General features: G+C 50.5%; 1 pseudogene; it reads left to right on the top strand.

Annotated features, from left to right (window-relative positions):
- Window positions 1-289: 289 nt before the first annotated feature.
- LOC131588512 (zinc finger protein 91-like) overlaps window positions 290-17467 on the top strand; it is a 182341-nt pseudogene continuing 165163 nt past the window's right edge.

The raw sequence follows: 17467 nt of genomic DNA, 5'->3' as shown, positions 1-17467 counted from the left end.
TTCTGCGGGGGCTCGGGGCTCGCTGCGGGCCCGGGAGGGGGCGGCAGGGGGCTGTGGCGGGTGGCTTGTGCCGTGGCCGGCCCGTGTTGGCCCTGGGCTGAGGGCGCTGCGGGAGCGGCTGCCCGCGGTCTCCTTGCCGCTGGGGCCTCGGCAGGAGGCGGTGGCGGAGCAGCGCTGGCTCGTCCCGCTTCGTGTCGGGAAGCCGGAGGTGGCTGCGCTGTGCCCGGGACGCTGCGCTGGGGCCGCCTCCGAGCTCCGCCGCCGCCTCACCGGGCTCCGGCCGCTGCTGCCGCCGCTGCCGGGCCCGCACAGACGCTCCGGCAATGGCGGCTCTCCCAAGCCACGGCCGCCCTGGGGGCGCCAGCGGGGCCGGGCTTGTCCCCGCTCTGCCCAATCAGCGCGCGCCAGAGCCACGAGTGACGGCAGAAGCAGCCAATCGCAGCCAGCGGCGGGCTCTGCACACGGCACGGACTCGCCTGCCTTGGGCTGAGCTCCGCCATTTCTCGGCAGCCTGGGCTGAGGAGCGGCCCCGGCGCTGGGCCCGGCCCGGGCAGGAGGCCAAGGAAGCGCCGCTGCGCTGAAGCGCCGGGAGCTCGGGGTGCCCGGGAGCTGAGGGCGCTGCGAGCTGGGGGTGAGTCCGGGATGGAGCAGGGTTATGCCGGAGCGAGGCCAAAACTCTGTGACTCTCCTTCCTGTCCCGGGCGGGGAGCAGAAGACACAAGGAAAGGCTCGGGGGTCTGGATGAGGGTGGGGACAGTTCAATCCTTGGTCACGGGCACAGCACACCTGACTTGGGGAACTTATTTGAATTTGTTTTCAAACATTTCAGAGGAAGAAAATGAGAAGTAAAGTAATTCCTCCGGAAATCCATCTTGCCCCCAGCTCTCCCTCCTTCCCGGGCTTAACTTTCTGCCCCTCTCCGTCGCCCTCCCCGCCCAGAGGCACAGGGATGGGGGTCACAGTCAGGTCATGTCAGTGCCTCCCCCTGAGGGACAGGAATCCTTGTCCTGCTGCAGCCTGGGGTCCCTGCCAGGGGCCAGAGTCCCTCAGGACCAGGCTGCTCCAGCGGGGATCGCCAGGGGGATCCCCGAGTCCGGCCAGGAGCCACTTCCATGGCTCTGCAGGGGCTTCCCCCGGGCTCGGGGCCTCTCTCAGGCACCCCCTGCTCCGGCCCGGCCTCATTGCCCCCCTCACCCCCCCATGCAGCGAGTGCCCGGGCAGGGAGATGCACGATTTTCACGGGGCTGAATCTTGGAGTTTCTGAGCTTTATTGGTCTAAACGTTGGTGTTTTGTTTTTTTGTGGGGGCAGAATCTTTGTATTTTGGGGGGATATCAGATTTTTGGTGTTTTGGAAGTTTTTGATCCGTCTTCGTTAGCATTCAGGAAAACACATAATTGTATATTGACTGTATGCAGGTGTTTTATTGAAGCGTGGGGGAACTAGAGGTATCAGCAACCCAAATCTAGTTCCGTTGTCTTTGTCCAAAGTGCACATATTTCTACAATTTCAGCTGTAGCAGTAATCACTGTAACAACCTTATCAATATTGTTTCATTAATATTGCTTCATTAACTTTGTCCATATTGCTTCATGAGAGTTAGCTCATCCTTGCACGAACATGTCCGAATCTTATCTCTGGGTGGGTATCTTGGAGACCCCAAGTACCAGTTCCCATTACCATAAACATTTCAGCTTGCTAGACCATCCCTAATACCAAGCATTCTTGTGGCCTACCTCTACATGATTTTAAGAAACATTTTCAGAAACATTTAACCCCATAGTAACATATTTCCCCCCTTTGAAAGTATTTCACTTTACTATAATAAGTGTAATGCTTTCACTATATACAGTCCTTTTTCTGAGTTTATACTTGATGTTCATCTTTGAATCCACAGTTGTCGTAAGCGTTGTTACACTATGGAGGACTTGGAGATGACAAATGTGGATGTGGATCTCTGTCCTGTGTCAGTGCCTTTATTATCTTCTGGTTCCAGGATACTCTTTTCTTTATCTCTCCTTTCAGAACTGCACAGATTAACCAGATTTCTAAGAACACAATTAGTAGGATTATCAGACTCTCAAGAATAGATTTGATCCAGGAGCTCACATTCCATCCCAACCCTTCAAAAATTTTATCTAATCAACTTGTTGTTAGATCTTCCCTCTCTTTCTGTGCTTCATGTTCTTTTTGTTTTAATGGGCTAATGTTGTGTTCTACATCTGCAGTTCCATTTGGGATGTGGATGCAGCAGTGATTATTGAGAGACCGCCAGCTCTTCACCGGTCTTCACAGAAGTAATTGTGAATGCCACTTTATTTCTATCTTTAGCACACTTTTATAGGGTTCTACAGGGTCTGCAGGCAGAGCAAGTTACTATTGGCTAACACACACAGTTTACATTTTTTCTCTTACACACAGGGATATTGTTTTGCTTTACTCTCTCTTCAGCATGAAGGTTTCAAGGACTTTAGCTCTTAATATCATGACTTATTTCAAAGGCTGGTTTGTGCATACAGGCCTTTACTAATATATAAAATATAGCAACAAGTGATCAATTTGTCCTTTTAGGTACCCGCATACTCCGTGTTCATTCAACAATAACATATCTAAAGCCAATCTGTTTTGCAGGGTCATTTTAGTCGTGGCTTGTAATTGTACATTTAGCTCTCTAAATCCCTCTTTGGTAACTCTTGCCAATCTTTCTACCTGACCTGTAAGTTTGTACAACATCTTTCTATTGTTATAATTTGCTATTGGACCAAACAAGGATTCCAGCGCCCACTCAAATTTTACACTGCTGGAGGTTTCCTGCCATCTTTCTTCATCTTCAGCTTTGTTTTCCTGAAATTCTTATCTTCTCCTTATTTGCAGAAGTTCATGCTCTCCCTTGAATGGGGACCTTTTCCAAGTTGGGCATAAGGTGGGGAGGCCTAAAGTAATCTCTTTTACTTTTTCACCTACAGGCAAATGTGTTGTCCAGGTGCCATCACTTGCTGCCCATCCAAATTGGCCTGGACTCTGAATTGTACTTGTGCTCCATATTACCTTTTGGATCACTTGTCCTATCTTGTCATTTATTTCCCCTTGTTTATGTTTGATTCCTCTGCAGGCACATCCAATTTGCAGAGCTACCACTAGTGGTGGCATTTGTTTTATTTATAAGTATTTGTTTTATTTCATAATAAATATATTTTATTATAAGTATTTGTTTTATTTTATAAGTACAGTCCTAAGTTTTGTTCCATACCCACCAATTGAGTTTGTCTGCCTCCATTCTACTACTGGTTGCAGTGTTCCATACCCCTGGATCTGTTTCATTTTCAGAGCCTTCCCACTTAATGCACCAAGGGCTATCTGCCATAGATTGGAATTTCTGAAGCACACTCACTGACCATGCACTGTCCCAAGCTTCAGCCCGATCTTTTCCTTCCTGTCCTTCACACTTCCACTTTGATACTGAAATCTTTTCTTTAATGACCTTTGCTATCTTTTCATAACACCATCCATAATTCCCTAATCCCCCATCCCAGCCTAGTTTTGGTTCATACTTTCCTCCATTTTCATGACAATCCCATGTAGATGAATACTTTGGCTTCACAGCATTTTCAAACACTGTCTTATTTGGGTACTCGTAATCTATTTGCAATACACAGCTCACATTTTCATTTTTATTCTTTTGTATTTCAGGAAATTTTGATGTTATAATTCTTTAATTTATTGGGTCTCCTGCTGCCTTTGGTATTGGCAGACAGGCAGTTATTTTGCTGCTGTTTTGCATGTTGGCAAAATCTTGAATTAATGCAATCATCCCATTTTCTGCCTGAATAGTATTAGAGACTTTTATCACTTGTGTTTCTGGCTGCACCCCCACATCCCTCTTCATTCTAAAACGAAGAGTTGTCAGCTGATCCTTTTGTATTTCACATCCCAAGGTAACTTTGATTCCAACTGATGGCAGTGAAGGCCATAAAAAAATCACCATTCCAGTCACTAGCAACCTAGACATTTGAAACAATCAAACCCGCTTTATCTGCAGCTTTGTTGTCCCCACAGTTTGTGCAGTCCACAGTGCAGGGGAAACCTTCTTCACTCTGGTGTAATGTATGCAGGGATCCAGTCCAGCTCCTTTGACTGCTGTCAAGGTAGTTAACAGTACCTGATAGGGTCCATTCCACCTTTCTTTTAATGGTTCTTCGTTCCAGCTTTTAACGTACACTTCATCTCCCGGGGGGATGTCATGAACTGGATTCTCAAGAGTCAGCGGCCTGTTCCACACAAGGGTGCTCCGAAGTCGAGCTCGAGCTTTTCCAAGAGGCAGAACATAATTCTACACCTCTTGCTTCCCTGTAACATGTACATTTGGATTAGGTTCAGGGGATTCATATGGTTTCCCATCCAATATCTCATAAGGACTGACTGACATCCCGCTTCTAGGCTTTATCCGAATCCTCAGCAGTGCTATTGGTAAAGCTTGTGGCTGCTGCAATTTAGCCTCTTGGCATATTTTTCTGATTTGCCTCTTCAATGTCTGATTCATCCTCTCCACCTGTCCACTGGATTGGGGTCTCCATGGTGTATGGAGATGCCAAGCTATTCCCAGTTACCTACTCACCTCCCTCACTACTGTGGCTGTGAAATGTGGGCCCCTATCTGATGATATTCCTAGAGGCACCCCAAATCTTGGAATGATTTCTTGCAGTAACCACTTGACTGTCTCTTTTGCTTGATTTGTGCAACAGGGAAGAGCTTCTGGCCATCCTGAAAATGTGTCAACCCCTACCAATAGATATTTGTATTCTCGTGTTCTTGGTAATTCTACAAAATCTACTTGCCAATAATCTCCTGGTTCTACTCCTACCCAAATTTTCCCTAATTGTGCCTGTCGTCTAGCCACTGGATTGTTCTTTAAGCAAATTTCACATTTTGACAGTACTGATTTTGCCATTGTTGACATCTGTACTGAAATTAAACTTTGTTTTAACAATTTCACCAGTGCCTCTGCACTCCAATGACATTTGTTATGTTTAATTTGTAGAACTTCTGTCATTATCGAGGGGGGTACCACTACTTGTCCCTGTGTAGTCACATACCACCCTTCTGAATTCTTCTGTGCATTCAGTGAGCATCCCAATTTCACATCTTTTATTGAACATTTTGGTTCTGGAGGTAAATTGAATTGAGATACATTAGTTTTTAAAGGTATCAATGCCATTGCAGTTTGTACTTCTCGAGCAGTTTGTTGGTCTGTCCAGTCTGCTTTCTGATTTCCCTCATGAATTTTGGAGCTTCCTGATTGGTGAGCTTTGCAGTGCATGATTGCTACTTGCTCAGGCTTTTATACTGCTTTTATTAATTGCAGGACTGCATCTTGATGTTTAATGTGTGTGCCTTGAGAAGACAGCAGTCCTCTTTCTTTCCACAGTGCCCTGTGTACATGCACCACTCCAAAAGCATGTTTTGAATCAGTTCAGATATTTACTTTGTTCCCTTCACTCATCTCTAATGCCCTGGTTAAAGCAACCAGTTCTGCTCGTTGGGCAGATGTGTTTGCTAGTAAGGAAGAAAGCTGGATTCAAAAGGTTAGCTGTCTTTAGTGTGACATCATCCTGCTCGGTTAGGATTACCTGGAATTTCATCATCCTGCTTGGAGATAGCCAATGGCCCCCCTTTTGTTCTAAAACAGTGGTCACCATGTGTGGCACATAGACATCTGTGTGTCTACCATCGAGTTTCCTGGCTTCTTGGATCAGCATCACAGTGGCTGCAACTGCCCGCAGGCATGAAGGCCATCCGGCACTCACGTGGTCAAGTTGTTTGGAAAAGCAACCTACCGGCCTTTTCCAGCTTCCCAAATGTTGGGTCAGCACTCCCAGTGCTGGGTGTGATCTTTCATGCACAAACAGCTGAAAATCTTTGGATAGATCAGGCAATCCTAACGCAGGAGCTGTTGTCAATGCCTCCTTCAGTCTGAGGAAGGTCTCCTTCTGTGGTCTGCCCCAGGTAAGCGGTTGTGTCTTCTGGGCTTCATACAGGGGCTCTGCAATTAGTCCATAGTCCATGATCCACAGGCGGCACCGCTCTGTCATCCCAAGGAAATCTCACAGCTCATGTAGGTTCTGGGGTTCTGGAATGGCACAAATGGCTTGAATACGATTAGTACCCAGCTTACACTGTCCTTGTGAGATTTCACACCCCAGGTAAATCACAGTCTGCTGGGAAATTTGTGCCTTTTCTTTAGACACCTTATATCCTCCCATTCCCAGCTGATTTAAAATTTCAATTGTTACCTTTATGCAGTCTGTTGAGATGTTAAACACATCTCTGCTGAGTGGTGGAAAAGAAACATTAAAATTCCTTTCCCCAAGGCAAAGGCAAACCTAGTGTGACCAGAGAAATAAGTTTTTAAGCCATTTTAAAGTTGGTCTGTTCTGCCAGCAGCTAATCCTGGGCAGGGCAGAGTGTGAGTGTAATTGAGAGGCAGAGTGGAATTGTCCCGGTCCCTTCCCCAGCAGCTGTGGCGAGGGCAGGCACAGAAAGGGCTGAAGCTGCAAGAGTGAGAGCAAGGATTGTCCCGCAGTGGCTGGAGATGGCAAAGGAGGGTGGCCAGGCCGAGGATTTGAGCAGAGGATCTGTGGGCAGGCCCAGGGGCTTCCCCCGCTGGGGAGCCCTGGCTGCTGCTGCGTTGCCTTCAGTGCAGGCTCAGGGGTGGCCTGTTTAATATTCCCTTCCAATTCAGATTTCTGAGTCTGGAAGAGCCATGGCTGGGGCATCAATTATTTTATTTTTTTCATTTTGTTAAGTTTTTTTCTCTTTCTTATGTCCACCCCGTAACATTGAGAATATCTGGGAGTAAAAAAGTCACACAGTGTTGTGGCTAGAAGAGAGAATCCTCAATCCAGCTCCTGCAATTCCCTGTTAATGATAAGAATAATTCCATCTCCATTTTAGTCCTGGGAAATGTTATTTCTGAGATTCCCTGGACCCTCTCAGGGTCAATATACCACAAGCCTTCAGTCAAAATAGGTCTCAAATATTTAATCATTTTCTCCACTATTTGAACTTTTCCGTCAGATACTCAAAGCTGCTTTTTTGCCTGCAAATGAAGCCATTTCACAGAGACTTCCTCTACCTCTTCTCCTTGTCCTCCTGACTGGATCAAGCCATCCACATCCTGCATTAAGCCAGTCCCTGGGGGTGAGGTCAATTCCTTTGATATTTCCTGCAAGGCTTGCCCCAGTCAGGCCGGTGCTTCCGTGCATCCCTGCAGAAGGACCGTCCATGTCTTGAGCATTTTCCCTTCTACCTCTTGTTGCCAGCCCAAGGCAGAATTGTGTTTGCATCCTCTGGAAGTGGGCAGATCCCCAGAAAGCATCTTTTGCATCAAATTGTGAATGGCAGCAGTGTGAGGAGGGCACCTGGTTGAGGATGGTGTAAGGATCTGAGAGTGTGGGGTGCCTCGGTTTCATCATCTCATTTCTTCTTCTTGGGTCCTGCAGCATTCTGTGGATTCCATTGGATTTCTTGTTTGGCAGGATAGGAGCATTCTAGGGAGCCATCCCTGGCTCCCCAAGCCGTGCCTTGAGCAGGACTCCCAGACAGGCTGTGAGCCCTTCCTTCCCTCCCTTGGAACAGGGGATTGCTTTTCGACACCTCTTGTCCTGGTTGCTTCAGGGAAGTTTGGAGAGGCTCCATATCTAATTTTGCCAATTTCCCTGGGGCTGCCCACACTTGTGGGTTCACTTCAGCCTAGGCTCTGCCAGACATTTGACACAGAGGTACAACAGAACCAGCCTCTGTATCACCTTTTGCAATATTAATTTGCATTCTCAATTTAGCCATCAAATCCCTTCCCAGTAAATTATAATCACAATTGTGAGCAAATAAAAGCTCCTGCATTTCAAACCCATGTCCCACATTTGCTAATAGTGGCTGAATAAAACACACCCACTCATCTTTCCCACTTAGTGCCTTAATTAAAATATTCCTTAATAATTTTCCTTCCTTAGGTCTAAGATTCTGAGTGGATGGAGAGGCCTCTGTGTCCATCAGGAAAGGTCTCCTCTGGATCCAGAGCCACCCTGGATGTTCCCAAGGGCTGCAGTGTGGTGGGTCCCTGGTGGAATGGGAGCTGTGAGAGCGCTAAGAATCCGTGTCCATCAAGGGCTGGACTTGCTGGTGCTGAGGGTGCTCCTGTCTGTGCTTGCAGTGTCCTTGTGCCCTGCAGCTGGAAGGCTGATTCCTTGCCAGGGGCTGTTTGGGTGGGCTGTCCCCTGGCCAGGAGGGCAATGCCTGTGCCAGGTGCTTGTGGCCGAGGGTGTCCCCTGGGTGCTGGGGCCCCCTTGGGCCCTGGGCTTGATCCCTCAGGGGCTGTAGGAACTGTGCCATGGCCTTTGCCTTCAGCTTGGCCTTTTGCTCATCCCTTGCTGCATTCAGCTGCTGAGCCTTTGGGAGCAAGTGCTGCAGGGGCTTCTTGTGGCCCTGCTGCAGCCCCCCTCAGTGCCTGTGGGTGCTCATCGTGTGGCAGCTGCTGAGCTTTCTGCAAAATCCTTCCTTTCTCCAGGGACCCAGCACAAAATGCTTTCAAGATCATGTGGATCCTTGCAGGTCTAATCCTCATTTCTGAGCTGTTCCTTCCTGGTGCTGGCTGTGCTGAGGCTCCCCTCCCCAGCCCGTATCCCAGAGCTGGTCCCTGTCCTGCCGCAGTGTCCAAAGGCGGCCCCCCCGGCGGGCAGGGCCGGCAGCTCCACGGGGCCGGGCAGCGGCCGGGGCGTCCCGCAGCCTCCTGGGGGCCGGGGGCCACTGCCGGCCCAGCACCCCCCGGCCCTGCCCGGGGGGTGCTGGGCTCAGGCAGCGCCCGGCGCTGAGCCCCGGCTGCCCCACAGCCCCGGCCCGGCCCCACAGCTCCCCACAGGCCCCCAGCCCGTGCTCCCGGTGCCGCAGCTCTGCGCCCGCTCCTGCCGCTCCCAGCTCAGAGAAACCCCCTGAAATCCTGACCTCCTTCTTTTCCTGTCCTGGAAAACTGGGATACAAAGGATCTGAGTCAGCTGGCAAATTCTGAGGATAAGACCCTTCTGAAAAACATCCCAATCCTCAGTATTTTTTTCTCTTCCTCCTCTTTTCCATCATCCTGTTTCTTACCCCATAGATTGCTCCTGGTGCTTCTTGCCTTAAGCACATTCCTGCACACTCCCCTTCAGCCAATCCCTTCCCAGCACACCAACACCATCCATCCCCTGTGGTCTAAATCCCTTCTGGACTTCCCTTATTGCCCCGCTGGGTGTCCATGTCCCTAGTTAGCTCTGGAAGAATGTGCAAACGACCTCCACATGCTCCCAAGGGACCCTTGAGAGATATTTTGGGGTCATCATCCCTTTGTCCAGGATGCCCCTCTGACATTCCATTTTCTCCCCTCAATGGTCCCAGCTGGAGCCCAGCTGCGCCCCTCCCCCCCGGGCCTTGGCGCCCCCCTTGAGGGGAATTTGGGGAGGTGGGAGGGGGGAGCGCCAAGGCCGGGCCCCCCCGCGCTGTGGTGGCGGGAGCGGCTGCAGTGGGGAGCGAGTGCGGGCGGAAGCGGCCGAGAGCCCAGCGCTGCCCCAGGCCGAGCTGGCCCAGCTCCATCCGTGCCCCTGCGGTGGGATGCTGTGGGACTGGGGGGGAAGAGGGAGGCGGCAGTGGGTGCTGGGCCTGGGGGCAGGAGGAGAAGGGAAGGAGAAGCAGGGTTGAAGACAAAAATGGTCAAAGATGCACATGAGAGGAGAAGGTGGGATTGTGCAGGAGGAGGTGGAAGAGGAGTGTGAGGAAGAGTTGGGACCCAGGAGGGGGAGGAGGAGCAGGAGGAGGAAGCAGCACAAGGTTCCACCGTCCCTGTATGGGCAATCCCAGGAGTGTTGCCCTGTCCACATTCAGTAGGTGACTGAGGAGCGAGATCCGCACTTTTCACAGGGCTGAATCTTGGTCTTTCTGAGCTTTATTGGGCTAAATGTTGGTGCTTTGTCTTTTTCAGGGGCTAAATCTTTCTGTTTTGGAGGGAGTTTTGCCTGATTTTGGTGTTTGGGTAGTTTTTGATCAGTGTTTTGATGTTTGGTGGGTGTTTGGGCTTAATCTTGGTGTTTTGGTTTGTTAAAGACACAAGATGCCCAATGACTTTCTGAGATGAACTTGGGCAAGGAGGAACCCTCAGCCCAAGGTGCTCTCCTCTCTTTTTTTCCTCCTAATCAGGATTTTTCATTCCCAAACTGTGTCCAGATGGAAGAGGAGGAGGAAAAGCCCTGGAGATGCTGCACAAGGAGGGGCTGCAAACCCAGCCCAGGGAGCTGCGAGGAGGAAAAATCCCCCCAGTGCCAGGAACACGGCCAGAGATCCAGCCAGAGCTCAGAGCTGGGGGAGAAGCCCCACAAGTGCTTGGAATGTGGGAAGGGCTTCAGAAGGAGCTCTGACCTGATCCAGCACCAGAGGATCCACACTGGGGAAAAGCCCTACGAGTGTGGGGAATGTGGGAAGAGCTTCAGCCAGAGATCCAGCCTGAGGAATCACCAGAGGATCCACACAGGGGAACGACCCTATGAGTGTGGGAAATATGGAAAGAGCTTCAGCCAGAGCTCCAACCTGAGGAGTCACCAGATGATCCACGCTGGGGAGCGGCCCTATGAGTGTGGGAAATGTGGAAAGAGCTTCAGAGATATCTCTCACCTGATGACACACCAGGTGATCCACACCAGGGAACGGCCCTACACCTGCTTGAAATGTGGGAAGAGATTTGGTCTGAGCTCCACCCTGAGAAAACACCAGCGCATCCACACTGGGGAGAGGCCCTACGAGTGTCCTGAGTGTGGGAAGAGGTTTCAGACCAGCTCCAGTGTCCTCAGACATGAGCGGATTCACACAGAGGAGAGGCCCTTCCGCTGCCCCGACTGCGGGAAGGGCTTCAAGCAGAACGGCCACCTCACCGTCCACCGGCGCATCCACAGTGGGGAGAGGCCCTACGAGTGTCCCCAGTGTGGGAAGAGCTTCTCCAGGAGCTCTCACTTGACCCAACACCAACGGAGGCACCAGTAAGGGAAGCCCTGCGAGTGCCCCGAGTGCGGGAAGAGCTTCGTGCGCTGCTCCAGCTCCATCCCCCATGGGAGGATCGGCGTTGGATGATCCCCAGTGACCCCCGTTGGGCAGAGCCCTGGTGATCCGTGGTCCTGGTGATCCGTGTTGGGAAGACACCTGGCTGGGAGGCTCCACATCTTCCTGGCTCCCTGTGGGCACCTGGGTGAACGCCAGGGCAGGACCATGCATTGGGACACAGACCAACAATGGGAATTCCTTGAGGAGAGTGGATTTGTTGACTTTCAATCCTAGAGAACCTTTTCCTGCTGCCTCAGGAGCTGTGTGGGGAGAGAAAAGGGGGTGACACCGGGCTTGGGGGGCCCGAGGGGAGCACACACGCTCTGTGTGGGGGGGAGGACACGACCCCCGGGACCCCCCCTCATGTTCCTGCGCAGGCAGAAGCCGAGCCCCAGTGCCAGGAAGACGAAGCCCAACATAGAGACTCCAATCCCCATCAGCCTCTTGCTGTGGGCAGCGTTTGACAGCATCCCTGGAGGGTCTGCAGGGGTCAGGACCCACAAAACCTCTCACAGACACCCCAAGCCCCTCCAAGGACCCTCCCAGTCTCCCCCAGCCCACCCAGGACCCTCTGAAACCTCCTTTGGAGTAATTAATTTTAAAAAATTAAGAATTTTAGAAAATTTGGAGATCTCAGCTAGAGACAGGCCTTGCTGGAACTAGTCAGAGTTAATGATTAAGTGAGAAGCAGGATTTGAGATAATCAACTTGGGAGTGAGGTAAAAAATTTCTTGTCATTGTATGTTTGTTCAGCTGTGCTTATAATGAGAAAAGAGAAACTGATCAACGGGTTCAGGAAGATCACAGACCTTACATCTGGAAACCCATTTCAAAGTCACAAGGGAGGAAACTGGAGTTGTACCAAATGTCATTTGTAATATCAACCATTGTAAAGGTAGAAAGGTGAGAGTGAGGAAGGGCGGTTTTCCTTCATCTCTTGATGACCACTCCTCACCAAAACGACCCACTCCTCAAATTAGGGAGCCAACCACGCAGGTGTAATGACATTTTAAACTGATTACAGTGCATTTTAATCCAAAGTGGGGAATGGGAAGTGTTAGCATTATGAGTATGTATTAGTATTTTGGAAATTGAAGACTTTTGTAAATAAATAGACACTGGAATCTTTTGTCAACTTGCAGTGTGTATTAAGGGGTGACTCCCGCACTGGCCCAGTGCTAGGATTAAACATACACTTTGTAACTTTAAACTGTTGGAGAGGTTTTTTGTCCATTAACAGATTGATGTTGATACTGGATCAATATCACTGTTTTGGTAAATCACTGCCAGTCTCTTCCCAGCCTCCCCAGGACACACCAGAGCCCCTCCTGTTCCTCTCAGGATCCCACAGCCCCCTCCCAATTTCCCCCCACTGCCCCAGGACCCCCAAACCCTCTCCCAGTCCCTTCCAGCACCACCAGGACTCATCAAGACTCCTCCCAGTCTCTTCCCAGCACAACCAACCTCATCCCAATCCCTGCTTTCCACTGCCCAATCTCCTTCCAGCTCCTCCAGGCTCACTCAAATCCCTCCCAGTGACACCCAGCACCCCCAAACTCCCTCCCATTGTCCACCAGCACCCCCAGAACCTCATCCCACCCTCCCCAACATCCTTCAAACCCCTTCCCAGCCATTCTTGACCCCCTAACCCCTCTCCGCAGTTTAAACCAGTCTATCTCAAACTCCCTCCCAGTTCCTTCCAGCACACCCCAATCCCCCTCTGGGCCCCCCCAGTGCCTCCCCCGCTGCCCCCGGCGCTGTGGGGGCCGGGCCGTGCCCCAGTGCCGGCTCAGGGGGTGCTCCAGGCTGACGTGCTCCACCTGGCAGCTGGAGCTGAGCCCGCATTGCCGGGGGCGGTTTCCAGCAGCACCAGGAGCTGCTGGCTCCAGTCCCCGCTGGGGAGCACGGCAGTGGCCAACACGTGGCCCGAGAGCTGCTGCTGGCCCTGGGAGCAGCTCAGCTGGATGTGGGCAGGGGAGAAATCCATCAGGGAGCAGAGCAGGCGGCCGGGACCGGGCTGGGAGCTCGAGGCCACCAGCGAGATGGACACGCTGGGGGCCCTGGGAGAGAGTGGAGAGGAGTGGTGTGGCATTGAGAGGGACTGGGAATGGACTGGGAGGGACTGGGGTGGCACTGAAGGAGATGAGAGTGGATACTGGGACACTGGAAGAGTGCGTGGACGTCTGGGAGTGGAGTGGGAATGAACTCGGAAGAGACTGGGAATGGCTAAAAAGGAGTGGGTGGGACTGTGGTGGCACTGGGCGGGACTGTGGTGGCACTGGGCGGGACTGTGGTGGCACTGGGAGGGACTGGGAATGAAGTGCGCGGCACTGGGAGGCCGAGTCCAGCGCGGGGCTCTCGGCTGTGTGGATCTGCCCGGCAACTGATGAGTCATCAGAGAGACGCGCTCTGATTGGCTGAGGGGCGGCAGATCCACGGAGGGGCGAGATGGAGAAGCGGGGTCACTGGGAGTGACTGGGATGGAGTGGGAGAGACTGGGATGGACTGGGAGAGCCATGGGAGCCACTGGGAGGCCCCGGGGATGGGCACATGGAATGCTGAGGGCTCTGGGATTATTCCCAGAGTGGTTTGGGGTGGGCCTCTCCCTGCCCTTGTCTCGACCCACGAGGATTTGGATTTGTTTCAGTTCAGTGGAATTCATGGTGATTTGGGAGGAGCTGGAGCAAAGCAGCTGGAAAGCACAGTGGGCTTGACAGGGACTGAACCAGGGCAGGAGTTGGGGCTGCCTTGAGTGAGCTCTCACAGTGTGAACCTTCATGGGGTCTTTCTAAGGGAATTTTGTTGAATTTTTACATTCATTATTAAAAAGCAGAGTCGCAAGTGGAGCTCCGCTGTCAGCTTGAAATGAGGGGATGGAACGTGGGCACTGGGACTTCTGTAACCTCAAGTTGTTCCTTGATACTGGACACTTTAGCTTTGGCAATCTGAAGCCCTTCAGCAGCAATGGCTCTGCCACCCCCTGGTTTCTGGCTCAGACCCAGCTCCGAGCTTGGACAAGGTCTGGGCTTTGTCCTCTTGAGCTTCGGGAGCCTCCTGGGAAGCACCAGCCCTCCCCAGCCCACCCTTGGTAGGACTTTTTCTTTTCTCTCTCCTGACCATTTTATCCCCAAAACTGCCGTGGGAACGTTGTATCCAAGCACATCCTCCAGCCCTGCACTTTCCTCCTGTGAATTCCCTGTGCAGGGAATGTGTCTGTGCTTTTCCCTGCTCTGTTGACTGACAAACAAACCTGAGCCCGTGGGACTGTCAGAGCTCCTTCATGCAATGAAATCAGGTTGTGTTTCTCATGGCATGTTCTGGAGGAGCTTTTCTTGGTGTGTCTTGTGCTGCTGGAAATGACACAAGAGCCAGGAGGGAACAGAAGCTGCTGCTGCCCGTTGGCTCAGGGCCAGGGAACCAAGTTGTGCTCCCGTGCAGTTGGGCCCTGCTGGAAGCAGAGCCGCCTTTCCCTTGAGCAGCTCAAGCTTGTGACAGCTCCAAACAGGAAACCTCAGCAGAAAACTCTTCCTCCAAACTCAGCTGCTTTCCCTCCTGCAGCTGTTTGGGAAAGAGCCTCAAAGCACAGACTCTGCTGGGAGCCATTGGTGCATTTCCTCCCTCCCGGCAGCAGCAGCAGCTCCTGAGCCCTTCACGGGCTCCTGTCCCTTCACAAACCCTTCAGCTCCCTTTGAACTCTCAGCAGTCACTAACATATGCATTTCTTTCATATTTAAGCTGCATTTAAACTTCTCTTTTTCTCTCCTCTCTATCTGTTTTAGTCTCCTCTTTACCTCCTTTAATCCCGTCAGCACCAGTAGGATGGGGATGGAGTCTTGGGGTGGGTGTGGGATGAACTGAGGATCCAGCAGAGAAGGGCAAGGCAGAGGGGAGAGGACTCAGCCAACCCTTCTCCTGCTCTCTCCTCCCCCAGGGTGCAGCTAAAGCAAGTCAGACTGGAAAGGATCCCACAAATGCTGTGTTCTCCTCCCTCTGAGCTTGGCTGGGGATCCTCAGCTTCAGCCTGGTGCAGTGGCTGAGATTCGCTAATTTGAGTTTTTTGGCTAAAGCACTAAATAATGTGGTGGGTTTAGCGCTGGCTGAAATCTCCAGGGCACTTACTCATTTCTCACTGTGAGATATGGATCAGGAGAAGGGCAAAACAGGCTTAAAACTTACAAGGAATAAAGAAACTTTATTAACAGGACTACAATAAATAAGAAACCAGAATAAGACTTTCAGAACGCCTTTCCTCTCCTGAATAACTTTTTTTTTTTTTAAACTGACAGCATAGAGATAGAACTTGGGATGTTTAAACAATATTCATTACACAATAGTTTTTTATTAGTTTTTGTAGGGAGAGTAGTTTTTTCTTGTTGAATCATGGAGACTTTTTTACAAGAAACAGGTTTTTTGTGGTTTTTTATTTTTACAAATAGCAGCCATCTGGGAAGAAATTTTTCTATTGTGACATTTTTCTCATTTTTACAGCCCTCCTAGAGGTGTGTCTATGGGTTATGAATTCATGGGGTGTTATTTTAAGGATGAGTTGTTTGAAGGCAAATGTTTTGCTTTGTTTGTTTTTGTGTCTTGGGAAACAGAAGTTTTCTTTTTTCTCTCCCTGGGGGCAACGGCCATTTTATTGTTTTGTTTTTTTTTTCTGTTCAAACTTTTTATGGGATTACAGTTACTTTAACATTTGTTTGGTTTCATTAATGGATGCTTTTGTTTAGATTTACAGTTTGAATACTTTATTTTTTTTTCATGAATTAAAGGAGATATTTTACTGCATCATTGTTTATTTCTATGTTTTTACTAAAAGAATATTTTTGTTTCAATTACCATTTTTTCATTACTTTTCGATCTAATGTTTGACTTCTTTTTTTTACTGACTTTGATGTTTTTATGATGTTTTATTGCGTGTTGTTACTCTGTCCTTTTCTGTCTCTGGAGAGATGAACAAGGTTTGTAGGTCTCATCTGTGTATTGAAAGGGTTAACATCTTGCCCAGGCTCATAATCTTCCTAGTGTTCCAAATAAATAGGTACTGTGAGGGATACATATCACAGGTGAGCACCCACTGCACAATCTGCTTTGGATTAAATCCCATCTCCGTCTTCATCAGCTCACAGTCACTGTGACACTATTCCTGCATGGAAGAAACAGGCTGGGGTGGCCCTTTCTGCTTTTGGTCCTTTTATTGGCAAATGAAATATTCTATTTGAAAACATTCAAAGCCTGGAGTTTCTTTGTATTTTCCCCTGCAAATGCTGCCAGCCGAGGTTCCCAAGTGTCTGGTTCGTGTTTGTGTGCACAGAGCAAAGGTGTCAGCCTGTGTCCGTGGCCCGGGTGTCTGTCAATGTCCATTGAAGCAGACGGCTGGAAGGGGGCTCTGCCCGCCCTGCGCTGCTCCGGGGCTGGGGCTGGGCTGGCAGAGGCTGCAGAGCGCTCTGAGAGGCACCGCCTCAGCCCCGGCCGGCATCTTGTGCATGGTGGCACCGCCTCAGCCCCGGCCGCCATCTTGTGCACGGTGGCACCGCCTCAGCCCCGGCCGCCATCTTGTGCATGGTGGCACAGCCTCAGCCCCGGCCGGCATCTTGTGCATGGTGGCACCGCCTGGCCCCGGCCGGCATCTTGTGCACGGTGGCACCGCCTCAGCCCCGGCCGGCATCTTGTGCATGGTGGCAGCTCTGAGGGCTGTGCGAGGGACGCTCTTCCCCAGCGCTGTTTCGCATCCTTTCCTTTCCCGGGATGGCATTTGGAAATGTTTCTTCGGCCCTATCAATACACAACTCACTGTCTTACTCACTTCATGCTTAGAAGGTTTGAAGAAAAAAATGAAAAGCATAGTGTGATTATGATGCAGAATTGTAGCCAAGAAAACAGTACTCCATAGTGTAGGGCCTACAGAGCAGGGATTTGTTTATTCAATGCCAGGAGTGAGGGGGAAAGCTCCACCACAAACTCACTTGTCCATTTTTGCACAGGACAAGCTTTTAAACTTTTTTAACTTAATGGGCACATTCTGCTTTCCTAAGCTTCATATTTTCTAATTCCATGATTATGGAAGCCCTTGTAGCAGGGCTCTGCGTGAGGAGGTTGTCAACGTCATGATGGTCATTTTGGATGAAGGCTCAGAAGCTAACTGAATTTAAAAGCCCTATTTGTTACACTTCAACACTTTCCTTTTCTGGGAATTCAACACAAACTTATAGTCAATAAGTTCTGCAAGTGCTCTTGCTGCGTGATGCCACATTGTGTCTTTCATTCAGCAATTAATGAAGAAAACACAAATTGTCTACTGAGACCCTTCTGCTCCCGTCCAAATCACTACTCAAGAACAAGCCTCAGGCACA

This window comes from Poecile atricapillus, chromosome 26 (genome assembly GCF_030490865.1).
Source record: "Poecile atricapillus isolate bPoeAtr1 chromosome 26, bPoeAtr1.hap1, whole genome shotgun sequence".
Taxonomy (NCBI): Eukaryota; Metazoa; Chordata; class Aves; order Passeriformes; family Paridae; genus Poecile; species Poecile atricapillus.
The sequence above is the reverse complement of the archived record's forward strand: the minus strand, read 5'-3'. Positions and strand labels throughout refer to the sequence as shown.